The following is an 18,505-nucleotide window of genomic DNA, read 5'->3' on the forward strand; positions in this document are numbered from 1 at the left end:
TTTTTACATGTTTGGGGTTGGCAATGTCAAGTACTTTGCTTGCAAACACTCAGGCACAGCATGTCAAATTCAAGAGAAGCAGGAAGGATATTGTCACGCTCAATAATTTTCTAGTTAAATAAACATTTCTCACCTGCTGGATTTGCTGTCAAGTACATATCATACACTTACTCTCTTTAGATACTACCAGTGGGACTTCCTCCCACTTCTTATTTCTGAAATCCAGCATGATGGATAAACACTCCATGGCTGTTTTACTCAAATCTTAACTGCAGAGATGCTCTTACAGCACCAGCAGGTTTCCTTTGGACAATAACCATCAACTGAATACCAGTTACAATATCTTCTGCCTAATCAAACTCAGTATCCCAAGATCTTTACTGAGAGGAATACATTCCCAGTTAATAATGCAGTGCTATCCATACATTTTAGAAGTTTCTTTTGCCATATCGAGCTCAGCCTATTTCTAACGTAATACTAGTGCTATGTCTGTTCTTACAAGCTGTGTGTTCAGAAGTCAAGGAGCTTGAGGTATTTATTCAAATGACCCAACAGTGTAGGAGCATTCCTCAACAGAAATTAGATGCTGTGCAAACAAAGAGTTACAAAATGCAAAAGATACAGCAATTACAGCAGTACCAACTTCATGTACAAGTACTATCATATAAAAAATTCTAAAATGTACGTAAAAACTTTTTTTTACTGTGCTAGAACAGAAATACATTATTTCATAGTACTGCATTTCACAAGCCTTATTTTTTTAATCATCCCATTAAAGACAAAATATGTGCCCCAATATAATATTTGAGATTATTCCTTTTAGATCTGAATTTCACTCCTTCCTGTCTTTTCCATTTTAGCCTGTTTCATTAACAATGATCCTAAAGTCAATGCTGTCTCTTTACCACCAGGAATTCAAAAAGAGCAAACTAAACAGCTTAATAGTAATCTCAGTATATATCCTTCTTGTCTTCCTTCTGCAATGCTCATTAAACTCTTGTAACAATCAATAAGCTACTTATTATTATAAAGTAACATATTTCTCAATGCTCTGCCAGCTAAATTCTTGCCTCAGGTTGTAAATGAAGAGCTGTGGTCCATACATTCATTAGTCCAGTTCAACGATGCTTCCTAGCGCCTGCTTGCTGACACCTGCCACGTCAAGCCAGACTCTGCACAGTATTCCATACATTTCACTCTGCCTTAGCAAAGGGCCATCTATAGCTGTTAAGATCTATATTTGTTTTCTGGCATTTATTACTCATGGTGAGTGCTGCATTTTTAAATTTTATGTAGAATAAATACTACATTTCTCGAGCTAGAAAACTTCTGGAAAACAACTGGGAAACATCCTGAATTTTATTAGATCATCACATATTTCACAATTTTGTTATTTTAGATTTTTTTTTCCCAGTTGTAAGTGAGAACTTATTTGGGGGAATTTACGTAGTGGTATTCAGTACTAACCAAAAGCTTATCTGCCTGGAGAGTGCACACACTCACAGACACGCGAGGCTCTTGTAAATAATAGCATTGCTTTCAAGAGCCCTGGACTAGGAGGATGGTTCTGAAGAGGAAGATCACATCACGTACATATGTATGTTTTGCAGCTACTAACCTGTTTCCCAAAAAATAAGACCTACTCCAAAAATAATGATTTTTCAGGATTTTTGAGGATGCTCGAAATATAAGCCCTAGATACAGTTCATTTTAAAAGTTAATTTAAATAGTGTCTGGGCAGCTATACATGCAAAAAAGTAATAACTTTTGGAGCAAAAATTAATATAAGACCCTGTCTTATTTGGGGGGAAACTGGGTACCGCTATTAAGTACCAATAACTTTCAGCTGTAGCATGAGGCAATGACTTCACTGATCCCTTCTTATAAGATAATGATGGCACTATAGGGTAAGCAAGCTCTGAAACACGTGTCTATTAGACTGTGATAAGAATAATACAGTGGTGTTTCTCTCAAAACAAGAGGCTTGAGCAGAGTTGCCTTTACTGTTTCCACACCAGACGGATTACATGACGATCTTGTGTATAGCAGCATGGACAGGGAGATATCACATTACTACTGGCCTTCGAAAATTACTTCACTACAAACGGGTCACCAAAGCACCTATGTCCTTTGTCAGGCCTCACCCAGCAACATAAATCTCAATACTGGGAATTCCTGAAATCTGTAGCAAATCAATCCTTGCGGTTCTTGCTCCATTCGCTGCATGTAAGTTTCAACTCCCCACAGAAAAATCACAGCTATTACATATTTATTACTTTTTCCTCTTCCCTCTGTCCTGGATTTCACTAGATTTCTTTTTAAGTCCCTGCCCTTGCCATGGGCAATGCAAGTCCAGAGACATTGCAAAATTATTACAAGCCAAGGACTTCTGACAGTTCTTCTCAGCTCTTACCGCTTTCTTAAGACCACAAGCTGTAGAGGGCAACAATCAGGATTCAGTTTAATAATTTACCATCTGATATTGATGTTAAATCTGGTTTCAGCTACACTAGTGTGCTATCATTGTGCTTTATTTGCCTTCATGCTTTCTGAACATAAAAAGTACTTTTTTTAATATTCTATTGGGTTGATGTTGACCTTATTTTACACTTCTAGATAACTCTCAACTGTAGAAATAATTAACATCTGGAATACATATACATCACAAGTTTGCAAGGTCATCTTAGCAAATGATAGATTGGAAGAAGGCCAGTCTTTACACATTTTATGGACCTTCTGTTGAACATTTCTGTACTTTATCTATGTATGACTCTGGATACTGTTTTCCAGTACAAAGAGCACCAAGTAGAAATGGAGAAAAAAAAATGTAATTTGTGTTATGGCAGGAGCTAGAAAATCTGGAGGGAATTTGTTGAGGATTCTTCATCAAAAGAAGACACTTGAGAATGCAGCATTTGGGAAGGCATCAAACCAGCAATTGTCACAGCAACAAGATTCTACTTAAGGCACAAGCCAGAAAACATCCCTTGTCATTTAAAACATTAGTTTATTCACAATCCTACTCTTCCTTAGCATAATATAATAAACATGCACATTAGTAGTTATTAATGACAGCACTTATTTCCCATTTTGCTTTGAAACCCAACAAGAAAGAGTTACTGCTATATATGTATCTGTTATTTAGCAGGTACTTAAGATGCACCAGAAGATTACAAACATTCTGATTTTCCTCAACTCCTTCATCTGGTTATGAATTTGTTTCTAAATTAGTACCAGATCAGTGTCATGGGGCTCTTAACATAAGCACAGCAACTGCAACAAAAAATAAGAATCCACTTCTCTTCTGCAGGACTCCCCAAGGAACGATATCTGATGACTCAGACACTTTACTACTTGTTTATAGTGTTTGTCTGCATGGAGCTGCGGGAAATGATAAAAGCTGGTACCTGGGGCTAATGGAAGAAGAAAATAGAAAGATGACTGATCAAAGCAAATGTTTCTGCCTGCCTGATTATAAAAGCAACAGAAACAAAAGTTCTAGGTCACTTGCAGCAACACTTATCAAGAGTGTCTGACTGAATGCTCATCATGTGGCAAAGCAGTTTGCCAAAAGAATAAGCACTAGACTGTATCACCTTTCACACATGTGCTCCTGGGTCAAATCCTGTTCAGCCCATCTGCAGCAGTCAAAACTTGTCATCAAATTAACAGATATGCAGGTGGTTCCTTTCCAGCTCAAAGGAGAAAAAGGTCAATGTGAAATCTGCAGGTAATGCAAAGATCAGAACGGAATGGCTCTCTCCCCAGGGCTCACTCACCTGCTCCAGCCACACCCTGCTGTATGTCAAAGATGCTTCCCGGAAAAATGCAGCATGTTGTTAAAGATTCAACAAACAGTGTATGTAGCCGTTTTCCCCATCATAAATGCTGTAGCCCACGGGGGCTGCGTGCTGATGCTTAAGAAAAACACACGGCAGTGCAGCATAAGGCTCTCCCATGCAAATCCTAATACCACTGCCGTGAGAAACAAGATCTCAATGGCACAAATGGAAAACGACTACAGGGATGCTAATGCATAGTCACCTGACAAGGTCTTCTGTGCATTTTTACTATTATTGATGTTATGATCAACAAAAGGACTCCCGAGCAATGGACAGAGAAATGACCAACAGCAGAGCGTTACCATCTCTCTTCCCACACAGCAGAGTTTCATTATCCACTGGGACGGATCTACACAACCAAATTCATTTAGCACACTCACCAGCACGCAGGTACTGAGGCTGCGTGAAAGAAATGTTATTTTCAGGAAAATTTTCTCAGTACACTTCACTGCGAAAATGTTACAAGATGCAAAGTCTGAAAGGTCTATCACCAGCAGTAAGCAGGTTGGAAAGTCTAGGACGTGAAACACAATCCTCACAGGACAACCAGACCCGCTCTGATTTCTGTACAGCTAACAAGCCCTGGGGAAGAGCCTATCGAAAAGCAACTGCTCTAAGAATTGTTTTTAAACTGAAAGGAAATTCCTTGAGAGAGACATCTAATTTTCGTTACTTCATCTTAAAAGAAATTTGTAAGAGAACAACAGGAAATTTCTTGAGGATGAGATTCTTTTTTTAAAACCAGGAAAACCCAAGAAGAATTATATAAACTTGCAAAGCATTTAAAGAATATGGAAATAATTTTAAGAGCACATCAAGGGTCTCCTTGACCCTAAACCGTTCTGAAAACAACAGGAATGGAAAGACAGTCTGCCTTGTAGTATTTAAACAGATCAACATTTTCTTGTTACTAGCAGATCTGTGAAATGGCTGAAAACATTTTACGGTATAACTGCTACACAGATGAATACGCAAATCCGATGTGATATCTTAGAAGACCACAGTACAAAGCAAGACAGTCCACATTAGTCACAAGGGAAGCTTACGACAAAAGGGAGGCTTATTTCTTTTCATCCCTACTATGCAATCTCTGAAAACAACACTCATCTGACTATAACTTTGAATTAATATCTAAAATGATAAATAGCTGCTTCAGTAGAATGTTTTAGAGCAAACTGTAAATCCATTTTTCTTTTTTCTTAAATGTCTTAATACTAATTATGACATAGATGCAATATTAGCATTCCTTTTGGGGCTGTATACTTACTGTTTATATGCAAATATGAAATAAAAGATTAGAGGAGTCACAAAGCTTACTCTTAATTTGAATCCAGCACGTGTCATAAAAAGCAAGGCAGCTGGAAAGCAAAGGCATATGAGGAAATAGAGATTTACTTTCTACAACACATTCAAAACAGGCAAGAAGGGGATTAAATGTGCATTTAGGAAATCTGGATATTTATTTTCTTCCCCTTTTCCTTCCACCTCCCCAGAAGCCACAGTTTGCATTACATATTCTTCCTTTACAATTTTTGTTTGCCATTTCCAGTTTCATATTTAGTTTGCTATTTACTGTTGAAAAACAAGCAAATAGAGCTAATGGAAAGTGTGCTACCATGTACAGTTCATGGTTTAGAAAACCTAATATTTGGAGGCGTGTACACATGTTAAAAAACAAAGAACCCTATAAAGACATGAAGTTCTTTTATAAGAAATATTATGTGAATTTCTGTTCTGCAGCATTATGATCAAATAATCTATCTAAACAAGGTGTCCCTTACCAACAGTGTCAGAATTAAATCGGCATTAGCTGTTCCAGAACTGCTTCAAAAGTATTTCTAGTGTAAAAAAAGACCAGAGTGACAAATCACTGCAGAAACCGTACACCAAAGCTCTACAGAAGAGACAGAGAAGAGGAAGGAGAATCATTCTTCGCTACAACTAACCACAGCAAGAATGAAAAGTCTAAGAAATGTGGAGTCCAAAAACTAACAACAGACATACTTGTGAAATCTCACTCGCACTGACTCCAAACATATGGAAGACAAACCCCATGAGAGACTGAAAGTCTAGGGACTTCTTCAATAACAATCACCTCAGTAACTGTAAAAGCTAAAGAACCTGCGGAAAAAAAAAAAAAAAACAACAAACCTACAATTCCTGGTCTCCATGGTCTACTTGTACCTTTTCTTCTGATAGTAAAAGACACAGACAGCAGGTTTGCTTCTGTTTACGAGCTATCTTTTAAAAATTAATGCTAGGTAAGTCTAGAACCAATTTGAAAAGTCACTCTGAGGGTATGAAATCATGCAAAGGTGGGGTCCGAGCAATGATCCTGAATAGTGTTGACTCAACAACTTGGGAAACATCCACCAAAAGGCTATGATGCCTGCCCCCAATGCTTCACAGTGCTGCCCTTCCTTCCTTCCCTCTTTCCTTCCCTCCCTCCTTCCTTTCTTCCCTCCCTCCGTCCCTCCTTTCTTTCCTCCCTCCCTTCCTTCCCACTTTGGCCAAAAGATCAAGCTGGGTCTTCACATGAGGAAAAGAAAATGATGCTTCATATTCAAACCCTAAAGAAATCTCAAGCTCCTAGAGAAATAGAAAAGTGGATTTTCTAAGTATAGAAAATGTGGAAATATGGGGTGGAGCTGTGCCTTCTACAGAGGAGTCATCCCAGTGTCTCTAATATAGCAGTAAAGAAGGAAAAGCAAAGGGAGAAAACTGCCCTTTCTATGATCTTCACAGGAATGACACAACCTTTACCTTCACACAGGAGAAAGAGGATGAAAACAAACATACAGTCCTGGGTTATTGTGAAGGACCCTGGACTTCCCTATAGCCAACCTTCAAGAAACTGTGCTACCTTGCTTATTCTATTTAACCTTTACATCTTTACTACTTTCATCAGCCTCATTCGTTACTCAAGAGCTTGGCAGAGATTCCTGGTTCTGCTAAAGAAAGCACACGCACATTCAACAGAGACTGTTTTTTCTGAGCCCTCACAGCTCTGTGCAAGTCAGGAATGCAAACACCTACACTTCACAAGAGGCACAGCTATAATGATCCAAAACACTCGCAACCCATGTGTACAAATACATCCCATCAATACTCAATGAGAAAATATGGCCTGTGACTGCCTCTGCTCCCTGAATCATAATGGATGAATTATCCTCCCACATCTAAAAGCAACAGAGACTATTATTGTACTCACTGTATCTTAAATGTATCTTAAATGCAATGTTTAGTTTCCTGTGAGGGTTATCACCCTACCTGACTTTTCTACATGCTCACCACACTTTTTTCCTAACTACATCAGCCACAGTTAGCTTGCTGGTCTGCAGTATGTCACTCACCCATTAGCACAGGAATGGGGGATTCTTCTTCATCTGTTTTAGTGGTTTTTTTTTTTTTCTTTTTTTCTTTTCTTTTTAAATCACCACTATTAACTGACACCAGGAGCTTGATCCACATGGGATCTTCTTGCTCCACAGCTATTATGCTGCAGATCAACAGAAAACAAGAAGCCATGAAAGATGTTTTAGGCCATTTTACTGCAGACACTGGAGAGTTCTGTTTGCTGACATGTTCTGAGATCCAATTAAGTAACTCCTCATAGTCCGAACAGAGATTATTTTTCATTCTCTTCACATTCAGAGGAATTCTGTATTCTTTTTTTCGAAGACAGAGGCTGTCCAAAACCCTTCACCATGAAAGAAGGTCAGGGTCAGACTTCTCCCAGTATTTCTCCTACAGAAATGTACAGACCAAAGGTACATTTACCTGTATCTAATGCATATTTCATGTGCCTCAATAAAGAAGCAGGTATAGAAAAAAATGACACTGGGGCAAAATTTCTTCCAGGGCCATGTAAAAAATAATGTGCCTACATAGTTATGATTTCCTAATGCCAGATAGTACATTCCTTGCATATGACTACGAAGCAAGAGACTTGGTTCATTTGTAGCCTTTTCCACATATAAATTCCAACAAGTGACAGTGTCATCAGTCTACTGAGTCACAGACACTGTAAATAAAGCAGACTTCGCATGATAGGTTGTAATTTGTTTAAGAAATTCTGCTTTGTCAACAGCTTCCATAATACATTACAATACGTGATGTAAACCTTGAATAAAAATACACTGTCACTGCTTAGGAATAACAATGCACTCTGGTTTTGAGGTCTTAATGACAGCAGGGTTTAGTGGTTAGAATGAAGGATTAGGAAATGGTATTCATAAATTCTTCTTCTTGCCCTGCCAATGACTTGCTCTTTATCCACAGTGTTAGTAGGCTTATTTTGTAATGCTGATCCATATCATATTAGCAAAACTGAAACATAAAGACCATACTCTTACTGCAGTCCCATCCGTCATACCAGGAAAGTTATTAATATCTGGTTTGTCTTTCTCTATTCTATCATAAGTTGAGGACAATTGTATTTAACAGCTTGATGGGGTGCCACACAATTAAATAAAACCACATATGATACGTAGCCTGCAAGCAGATAGATATAATTGGCTAAAGAATTATGAAGGGCTGCTACCTAGAGTTGTATTAAAGAATAACTGAATTTAAACCTGTCCCATACCACAAATCAAATACTTTCTGAGGCCTGGAAGCTTCAGGTATATGGTTGCAAACTTCATTTTAATTTGGCAGCTGAGCGCCAGAAGTAAAATACCAAGGGAGAAACAAATTCACTCCAAGACAAAATGGCATCCACCCTATAACATGGACTGGATAGAAAGGACAAAGGTTTCTAGCTTAATTTTGAAGAGTTAAGACATTTGGATAGTTTTAAAGCTTTTTCAGGTTTTCCATCAACAGCACAAATACATATCTAGAAACAAGTAGTGACTATCAGTTTCAAAAACTAATTATTAAGTTAATTCAAGTATTTTGCTATGGGCTTTTGAGAAAAGAAGTGAACCCTTTGCAAATGAGCTAATGGCATTAACAGTGAATGCACACAACCTTCCGAGGGGTGAAAACTGCAGGCGTCCTCCAGAACCTTCTGCCTCAATAACTCCTGCATTAAAAGTCACAGGATTTTTTTCAGGATTTATCTTTTATGAATAACTATACTACTTCCCTCAGTGACAAGTGTTGCAAAGCGAGTAAATAGTAGAAAAAAAAATGGTCTAAATTTTGACACCTCCTCCTCTATTAATTCACAAGTTCCTCCCTCATTTAGTTTGCAAAGGAAGAACAAAAGAGCGAGGCAATCAGAAGGGAAATACCATAAAGGGCAGTGAAGAGCCCTGTGGCATTTCCCATCGAACGCTGAACATCTGGTGCCCGGTTCCGCAGCCGAACAGCTGTCGGCACAGCAGCGCCCGCCGGGAGCGGGCACCCGGCGGCAGCCCCGCGCTGCTCTCCTGAGCGTGCTTTCCCCATGTAGCTCTGTGTCCCATGGTGAGGTCACCTCAGGGCAACACAAGAGATATAGCTAAAAGCTGCTTTTTTAAAAAAGCAGTCGCATGAGTGTCCTGCAGGGCAGCCGAGGCGAGGGGAAGGCGGGCGGGCATTGGTGTCCTGCAGGGCAGCCGAGGCGAGGGGAAGGCGGGCGGGCATGAGTGTCCTGCAGGGCAGCCGAGGCGAGGGGAAGGCGGGCGGGCATTGGTGTCCTGCAGGGCAGCCGAGGAGAGGGGAAGGCGGGCGGGGATGAGTGTCCTGCAGGGCAGCCGAGGCGAGGGGAAGGCGGGCGGGCTCTGGCGGAGGCGCCGCTGAGGCAGCCGGGGCTGCGCCCTCCGCACACGGTTCTAGAAACCGCCCGGCTGAGCCCCCGCGGGGTTCAGCACCGCCGGCCGACACCGGGGACTGGAAACACCCATTCGTGAGAGGAAACCCGGGCACCTGCGGGACAACACCGGGGCACCTGTGGGAGAAACCCCGGACAACACCGGGGCACCTGTGGGAGAAACCCAGCGCCGCCGGGAGGACACCCAGGCCTGTTGGCAGGGAAATGCCGACGCCCCCACACGACATCTGTGAGGAAGGAGCCTCGGAATCTGCTTTAAGCCATCATTTCTAGAGGTACTTAGACAACAGACGCCACAGCCTGTTCAGAGGCCGCCAGCCCCCCGAGCTGGGTTCGTAACCCGGCACCTCCGGCCCTGCCGCCATTGGCGCCTCAAGCGGCCGCGCCGGGGAGGGGCGGAATGCGGTGCGGCCGCTGAGCTGCTGCGGTGGAGCAGGTGTTCAGCCGAGAAAAAAACCAGACAGTGAAGTTTTAATTTAGGAAAGGTTGCTAGAGGAGGGCACCCTGGGGGTATAAAGTATGGGAAGACTTCAGATTGATGAAAAGTTTCCACAGAAACCCTGATAAGCAGCCAGCACTGGCGGCTGGAGCTGAGGTGACCTTTCGGAGGAGAAAATCCTCCACTGCAGAGAAGGCGGCAGATGCTTTCTGCAGAGAGGAGAGCTTGTTGATAAAGGCTGAAACTTTTATTTCGGCTGCAAAAGAGAGCGGGTGAAGGGCACAGAGCCTCCTTCGCACCCCCGAGGGCGGGTTCGGCTGCCGGGCCGGGAGGAGCTTGCGCGCCCGTGCGCTCCCGCCCTCACAGCGGCCCAGCCCGGCCCCAGAGCCCATCCCAACAGCTGCTAGCGGGCCCCGGGCCTCAGAGCCCATCCCAACAGCTGCTAGCGGGGCTGACACCGGCCCAGCCCGGCCCCAGAGCCCATCCCAACAGCTGCTGACGGGGCTGACACCGGCCCAGCCCGGCCCCAGAGCCCATCCCAACAGCTGCTGACGGGGCTGACACCGGCCCAGCCCGGCCCCAGAGCCCATCCCAACAGCTGCTGACGGGGCTGACACCGGCCCAGCCCGGCCCCAGAGCCCATCCCAACAGCTGCTAACGGGGCTGACACCGGCCCAGCCCGGCCCCAGAGCCCATCCCAACAGCTGCTGACGGGGCTGACACCGGCCCAGCCCGGCCCCAGAGCCCATCCCAACAGCTGCTGACGGGGCTGACACCGGCCCAGCCCGGCCCCAGAGCCCATCCCAACAGCTGCTAGCGGGGCTGACACCGGCCCAGCCCGGCCCCAGAGCCCATCCCAACAGCTGCTGACGGGGCTGACACCGGCCCAGCCCGGCCCCAGAGCCCATCCCAACAGCTGCTAGCGGGCCCCGGGCCTCAGAGCCCATCCCAACAGCTGCTAGCGGGTCTGAGGAGATGCCGCCCGTGTCCGAACCAGCTGCGGGATTGACAGATCTATATTGCTCTTGCTGTAGTCAGATTTAAGCCCTGCTTAATGCCTGTGTCTGTGAGACTGGTGTGGCCGACAGGTCTCCGAGAGGAGATGAAGTTCAGGAGGATGACAGGAATGTGTCAGGGAAGCTGGCATTGCTGAGCACCCCTTATCATAACGGCCTTTCCTCCTGCACTGTGGAGATAACGCTGCTGTTCAGAGGAGACCGCTCACTCTGTCTGTAATATCACACAGGTAACTGTGCCTTCACTACAGTCAAAAGACTTTTTTTCAGGTACCAATATCCTTGATGCAAAATACCTGTTGAAGATGACAGGAAAAACGTTGCTATCAGCAACACTTTTAGTTTCTCGACTTTCTATAGTACTGTCCTGCTGCAAGTTGGAAAGGAAAAACAAAAACAACAACAAACCAAACACTGTGCTTTTTTGCTTGTTTGACCAGCCAGTTTACAAAGTTCATCCTTTAATGCTGGCTCCTGGACACTGCAGATATCCAGGATGGTAAGATAATTTGCAGATTCAATTTTTGTTCATGAACTTCCAATTTGCCTTTCACAAGTAAAACCGGTAATTGATTGGAACAAAACCCAGGGGCATCTGATATAAAGGATATGGTGTGTCACAGTCATTGGACATTCCGGATTCATCTGCAGAAACCTAAGATGTGCATGAAATTAAAAACTGAGCAAATATATACATTTTAATCATGTTTTGCCGATGCCTCATCCCACCAGCCTATTAGAACTGGGAAAGTACAATACTATGTGCTGGCTCTCAATATTGTCGTATATGTACCATGCACAGATTTAACACCTACAATAAATATGTCAGGTTCAGATTCTTGTCAGTGTTTATCTACCTGTGGATGTGAAGATGGTTTGAGAAAAATCAGCCACTCATAAAAATCCAAGATTTGTATGCAAGGCGTGGTGACTGGCTCAGGCTCTCTCCAATGCTGCAGGCTTTTTGGCTTGTCTAGTCACACCTGTTTGTCTAAATTATGCGACATTGTCAGAAGAGATGCTAATTCTCAGAATTTGCCCCTTGCAAAGTTGCTCTGTCTGGATGAACCTTGACTGCCTGTTAACAGCAGTATTCATAGACTGTTTTTTTGTTGTTGTTGTTTCCTAGACAACCACTCCAGGTTCCCCCAGAGCTCTTGCTTTTGTGTTCCCTGATTAAGATATACATGCTGCTTTTTGCTGATATTATTTGTGGGAGTAGTATTCATTTTCATAGGTGCGATATTGATTAACTTTTTATTTTCTCAAGCAGTATTAATTCCAGTATTTAATAAAGGATGATAGGATTACATAAATTTTAACTTCACTAAATCATAGCTTAAGCTTCCTAATGTGGAAGTTATTATTAGGTTTTTTCCTCAAGGCAATATTTGGTTTACACAACAGACTGAGCTCTACAGTTCAGATTTTCTCCGTTTTTATGCAGACCAGCCATAATTATAATATGCGCCTCTTGTCCTGAGCACTCCTAAAGCTCTCTTTTGAGTTTTCTGAGTTTGTAACTCAAGTTGTAACTCAAATATAAATGGATGTGGCTACTCCACTCTGGCTACTACTGCTGCTTCCGGTCCCTTGCAGAAGTTTTCCTGACACTACAAAGGCCATCAAATCTACCATCTTGTCTTGCCTTAGTCTTGGTATTGCCATGGTCTTCAGGTAGATGATTAAATTTCAGCTGTAGCCAAATTTCACTCAGTGTAAAATCAAATTGGGGGTAGAACTGTGATACCAGGTGGGTTTGTGAACCCGGCTCCTCAGCTCCTCTCTTACTGCAAACAGATCCATTGCTGCACTAGCCAGATAATGCCATACTGAAATGGCATAAAAATTTGGAAGAGGAACCATGCTTGGAAAAACCATTAAAGTGTTAACCTTATAGTTCAGGTTGAGGTTAAGTGCCTTCCTCCATAGGGAAAAACCCTAAGAATGTGCTTAATGTGCCGCAGATTCAGGACCCCAAGGGGAGTTAAGATCTGGCCAGCAAGTGTGGTATCTCCATATCTTCGCCTACCAAAATTACATTCTTTGGTCTCTTTGAGCACTTACTATATTAAAATATTAATATACACATTATGTTGTTTTACTAAAAATTAATTATAGATGGAGTCTTTATTGACATGAAGCTAGAGTTCTTCATATGATTACAAAATCTTACATACTGGACAATATATATCTGATTTGTATTTCATTATACATTAAAAACTAAACACTTTTAAGCCATACTTTTTTCTAGTGTGTATCTATTTTATATTTTTACAACATGGACTTTTAATTTTGTGAGATTCTTGAATCTAACAATTTATGCAACTGTTGAATGCATCTGTTTTACTTTCTGAAAACTTGTGTCAGAATTAAGCAGGCCATTTTGCTTGATGTGAAAAGCAAAAAATACTGTTTAAAGGAGATGAAAATGCAAGAATCTCAAGCAGAAACCATTACATGTTCTTTTCACCAACATCATAAGAAATAAATAATGGAGCTAATTTTTATAAATCTCTGTCAACAACTAGTACTGTGTTAATTCTATGTATAAGGTGACCTGGGGAATACAAAAAAATTGATCAAATGTGAGTGGAACTTTCTGATTTTATTTTTAGATTTTTTTTCTTGGGGAAAAGCATCCATTTCTCCTGCTGAAAGGAAGTCCATTTTGCTTCATGCAGTTTATGAATGCTTTTGAGTATAACTCACTATCTGAATCCTATCTGAATTCACCACCTGAATAAGTTTTTGGAGTGGTCTAATGTATCTTCAATTTGAAGAATAGTGGGAGCCAATGAAGTCCCACAGTTTTACTGCTTGAATGTAATTCTAGAGCATAAGCCCTTTTGTAAATATTGGACTAAATATGCAACAGGTTTGCTGTTGGTATACTGCTTTAATATTTTTTTACAATACCCTTTACTGATGCCTCATTTTCTCATGTGGCTCTTTTTGGAGAAGCATTATACACAATCAGTCAGCTTTATATGTTTCAGAATTGCTTCCGATGCCTTTCTTTCACACTTAAAAGCCTCTGTAGTACATTTCACCGCTTTACAAACACGAATCTCGTTCTGTGTTCTTTATGTACGTATGTAAATTGCTTTCATTTATTCCTGCCAGTGCCCTCTATGCTCAAATTTCATGACAGCTGAATAAACAACTTTTCTCCCTAAATTACTTTTTTCATGCCATTCATGTCTGCTGGGTGTATGTAAGCACTCAAAGTGAGGCATGCTTAACCTTGGACCTAAAGTTCTTAAAAATCCTTGGAAATACCCTGGAAATCCTTTCTTCCAGCTGCCAACTGGAGCAGAAATATGTTCGGACAGATTTTACCAGTGGAAGTTTCAGTGCCTCTTTTATCAGGCACAACTTTGTTACAGAAAAAAATAGCGAAAGATGTTTGCTTTTATTTCCATATTTCTACTAATCAACTACTATGAGATATCTGATCTGCAAACAAGGGAACATCACATGAGCAACAACTGCAGCTCTCCACAGACTCCCCACTTGCCATTTCCAATTAAATGTTCCTGGAATGTTCAAGCTTACTTTCAATTGTATTTCAGTTTTCATTAGTTCAAAACTAGACCCTTCTCCCCATCCATGAAAATTTGCTGTTTCCTTGAGAATAAGAGAAGGAAAACTGGTATATAGGTTCATAGTGAGGCGGGGTTTAAATGACCATACTTCGTTAAATCTGGGCTATATCTTGTCTGCTCCATGACTTACCGATGCAGTGTCTTTTCCCTCTTCCCTCCAAAATAATGCATCCCCAGCTGCCTATGTCCAGTTGTAGTCTATGGCAGTATTTTTCCTACTCAGTGTCCCTGTATAAGCACATTTTTGTTTTCTTGCACTAGCACAAGAAGATAGCACCACACGCACAGTTGTTAGATACCAGCCTTCCTTTTAAAGGAGACCATAACAACCTTTTCTGTTTCCTTCCAGAACAGGCATCCTTCAGACACCAAGTGTGCACTGGTGCTCAGCCAGCGAGCAGGCCAGACAAATTGCTTTCCACACTGGGCAATGCAAGTCGGAAATACAGGAACAAGTGAGTAAGGTAAGCACAAACCAGGCACCAGAGAGACAAAAGCATCAGACAGTATCCAGTTCCAAAATGAGCCATTGGCGTCTATGTTTGCCAGATGTAGAGAAACAAGGCTAAAACACAGAGGGAAACATGAAAATAAATTTTGATGCTGGGAAACATTTCCACACTGGCATAAATGTAATAAATCAGATTTTTTGTGTGTTTTTCCTTCTTTTTTTGTTTTTTCTTTAATTGAAAGTCCTTGTAAAGCTCTAAGGAAGATAACAAATAGGAGACAAAGAGAACTCAGCGAGAGACCCAGCAGCCAAACAGTTACCTTGCGCTATGCTTTAGACCAGGGGTGTCAAACTCATTTTCACCAGGGGCCACATCAGCCTCACGGTTGCCTTCAAAGGGCGGAATTAAATTTTAGGACTGTATAAATGTGCATTTTTGCAGTTTGACACTCTTGCCTTGGGCAAAGCTACTTGGGCATTTTTTTCCTGTGAGAAGGAGGTGTAGGCACAGCCCATGGATGGCATTTCCTGTGTGCTTGTCATCAGAATGTGGCACAACTGGAGAAATCGAGTACTGGGAATCCTCCTCAATGTCTCTCAGTGTACGGTACAGTTAATCCATGGTGGCATTGACTTTAAAATACTGTGTACTCAGCTAACCCACCTTTAACAGGGAAATGAACACTACTCATCCCTTGTTTATAGCTAGTTGAACTTGAGCTGTTCAAAGGATTGCCATTTGTTCTAAGGTCAAATTCAACACCATTTACTTTACTAAAGTTTAGCAAAAGATGTACAGCCACAAAGAAGCAATTTTTTTCTCTGCTCTCTAGTGCATTGGCAAACTGCATCCTTCAGTGCAATGCAAAGAACTCCAGAAATGCTAAATGCCATTATTATCAACATAAATCAAAAGGTGCAATTGGGAATGAGAAGCCAAAATTTCTCAGTAGACAATGTTATTATCAGCTAAGATTTTAATGGTCATATTAAACCATTTTGGAAGAGATGCTTTTCTACAGCTTGAAATCTTTTGGTCAAGGTATGAAAAATTTCTTTAAAAAGAAAGACTTGCCTCCCACTATCTATTTTCATAATAGGTACTTATAGGAAACTGTAAAATGCTTATATCAACTCCAAATATTTTAGCAAAGGCAGGTAAGGACTGTGAGAGATATTATACTTACAAACATATAGCCTTAAGGAACTTCTAACTCACTTCTTCAGGATGGAGAAGAATGAAGGAGTCTATAGAATTCATGCCTTCCATTTCTACATGAGGGAACTGGTGGCAGATTTGATTCCGAAGGAAAATGTTCTAGTTATCCTTAGCACTGGAAGCAAAAGAGCTGTGACAGGACGTCCCTGAGCTGTACTGCTCTAGGGATCACATTGAGATCTCTGCCTGGTGTTGCACTGGGCCATGCAGGGACACTTGATTATATCACTGACTCCCCTTGTAACCTGGGACAATTCGTAACCTGAACTCCCAAATGCAAAAAGACTCACGTTTATTTTCTTTCATCTAGAACATGTAATTTATAAACTGTTCTTAGATGTATGATTTTGCATTAGTGGTAAGGATGGATCTTTTGTGTATGTATGTGTGTATATAAACACATGCACTCACACCAGTTTTTTCCGTTTGCCAGTTTCAACATTGTTCCAGATATTCCGTTCTTTGATATGGATACAGAAGATATGTCTATATGTGAGGGCACCTTCTTTTTGTCAGTTGAATATTGCACTGACAACGGGTCAGCACTGGATTGGGATGTTATATGTTATATGGTATGTGTATGTTACCTGATTTGTGCTTTTCCTTTCTTTTCTAATTTACACTTTGCTTTAAAATAAACAACATTAATGTTCACTGAGGCATGTTTTTATGTATCTGCACTAAGGAGGCATCTAAATCTCCTGGAAGTAAAAGGAAAGCCTCCCAGACTGCACAGCATCCCTGACCTTTCCCTCACATCTGCTCTCTTCCTACGCACGCATGTACACAAAGCCAAAAGATTTGCAAAGCAGGAAAACAAGTGGAGTCATAGGAGTCGTTCAGACCGGGTCACATCCCTGCTTTGACAAGGTACAATTTAACCTCAGACTGAACCTGACTTTCAGAGACCGTGGGGAACAGTTATGTAACAATGAACAGCTGAAACACAAAGATTTTACAAATCAAAGCAAAGGTAAATTATTAGCAGTTATTAAAAAAAATACTTTTCACGCTAGCTTATCTTGCACTAAATACTATAGAACTATAACCTTAGCATTAACATTCATACATTAGTGCTCCTCTTGAGCAGATAACTTATTAGATATTTTATTGATGATCCTTATACTCTAAATAATTTAAAAAGGATGAGTCTTGAGGAAAAGCTTCAGCCTGAAGAATATATCTCTGTAGTACGGTTTTATACTGCTTTAGAAATGGGTCCATATGTGGTCAGCCCTTGCACAGCTGGAGGATTCTCATGTTTGACACTTCTCTGTGGGACACAGTTGCTATTTCTTTTTCTGAATGTCACAATTAAGGATTTTTCAAACTGTCCCTGATGCTAGCTATAGTAAAATGTACTGCATAGGTTTTTCTACCTCTCTGGTAAAAAACTTCTGTATGACAATTGTAGGATGTGATACATTGGAGATAACCTAAAAACCACAAAACGTTAGATGTTGTCCCTCCTCCTCTTTCACCCTTCCTTTCCCTTATTCAAGTGCTAAAAATTCACTCACATTCCAGCTCAGTTACATCTAAATGGACCATTACTTTCCTGTTTAGCACTATGTGCAATAAGATGATAATTCATAATGCAAAATCCAATCCCAACTTAATGTGGTGATAATAGAAAACTGCTTTTACCCCCTTCATTATATAGACATGCTATATGCCTTTACAGTGTAACGTGATACAATTTTGCAGTTATAGATGAATACAAATTCAATAGAGAAGGGTAATCAGAAAGGAGAAAGACTGTTATGGTCTGTGTGGTACTGAAAACTGACCTTGGTTATGCATGAGGTTTTTATAAAACTCCTCCCTATAGGAGAAATCCAATGGCAGGAGGATCTGATGTGAAATTCAGAGCCAGTAAAGAGCACAGAGGAGCTGAATAATGATTCTTCTCTAGAACAGTGTTGGACGTTACACAGCTTGCAGATGTTTTTCCCTATAATTTGACTCTCCTCCTCATCTTATTCTATTTCAGTAAATCAAGAGATGACTCATAGAAAATCAGAATCCAGGCACAACAGAGATACCATATAACGAGTCATTTGTTTTATACTGGGAATGTTGGCAAACTTACATGTATACAAGCTGACTGCTCTCTTTAATACTCAGTTAAGCTTTTGACTGCTGGATAATCTCTTTTTACTTAAATCA

The 18,505-nt window shown here is 41.2% G+C and overlaps 1 long non-coding RNA gene across 1 annotated transcript; it reads left to right on the top strand.

Moving 5' to 3' along the window:
* The first annotated feature begins 9,615 nt into the window (after nucleotides 1-9,615).
* On the top strand, nucleotides 9,616-16,973 carry LOC309445387. The gene is made up of 3 exons (XR_014185276.1): nucleotides 9,616-9,878; nucleotides 15,016-15,130; nucleotides 16,770-16,973. It is a non-coding gene; the product is annotated as an uncharacterized lncRNA (long non-coding RNA).
* The last annotated feature ends 1,532 nt before the right edge of the window (nucleotides 16,974-18,505 follow it).

Source organism: Streptopelia decaocto (genome assembly GCF_964273445.1).
Source record: "Streptopelia decaocto genome assembly, chromosome: 13".
NCBI classification, from domain to species: Eukaryota; Metazoa; Chordata; class Aves; order Columbiformes; family Columbidae; genus Streptopelia; species Streptopelia decaocto.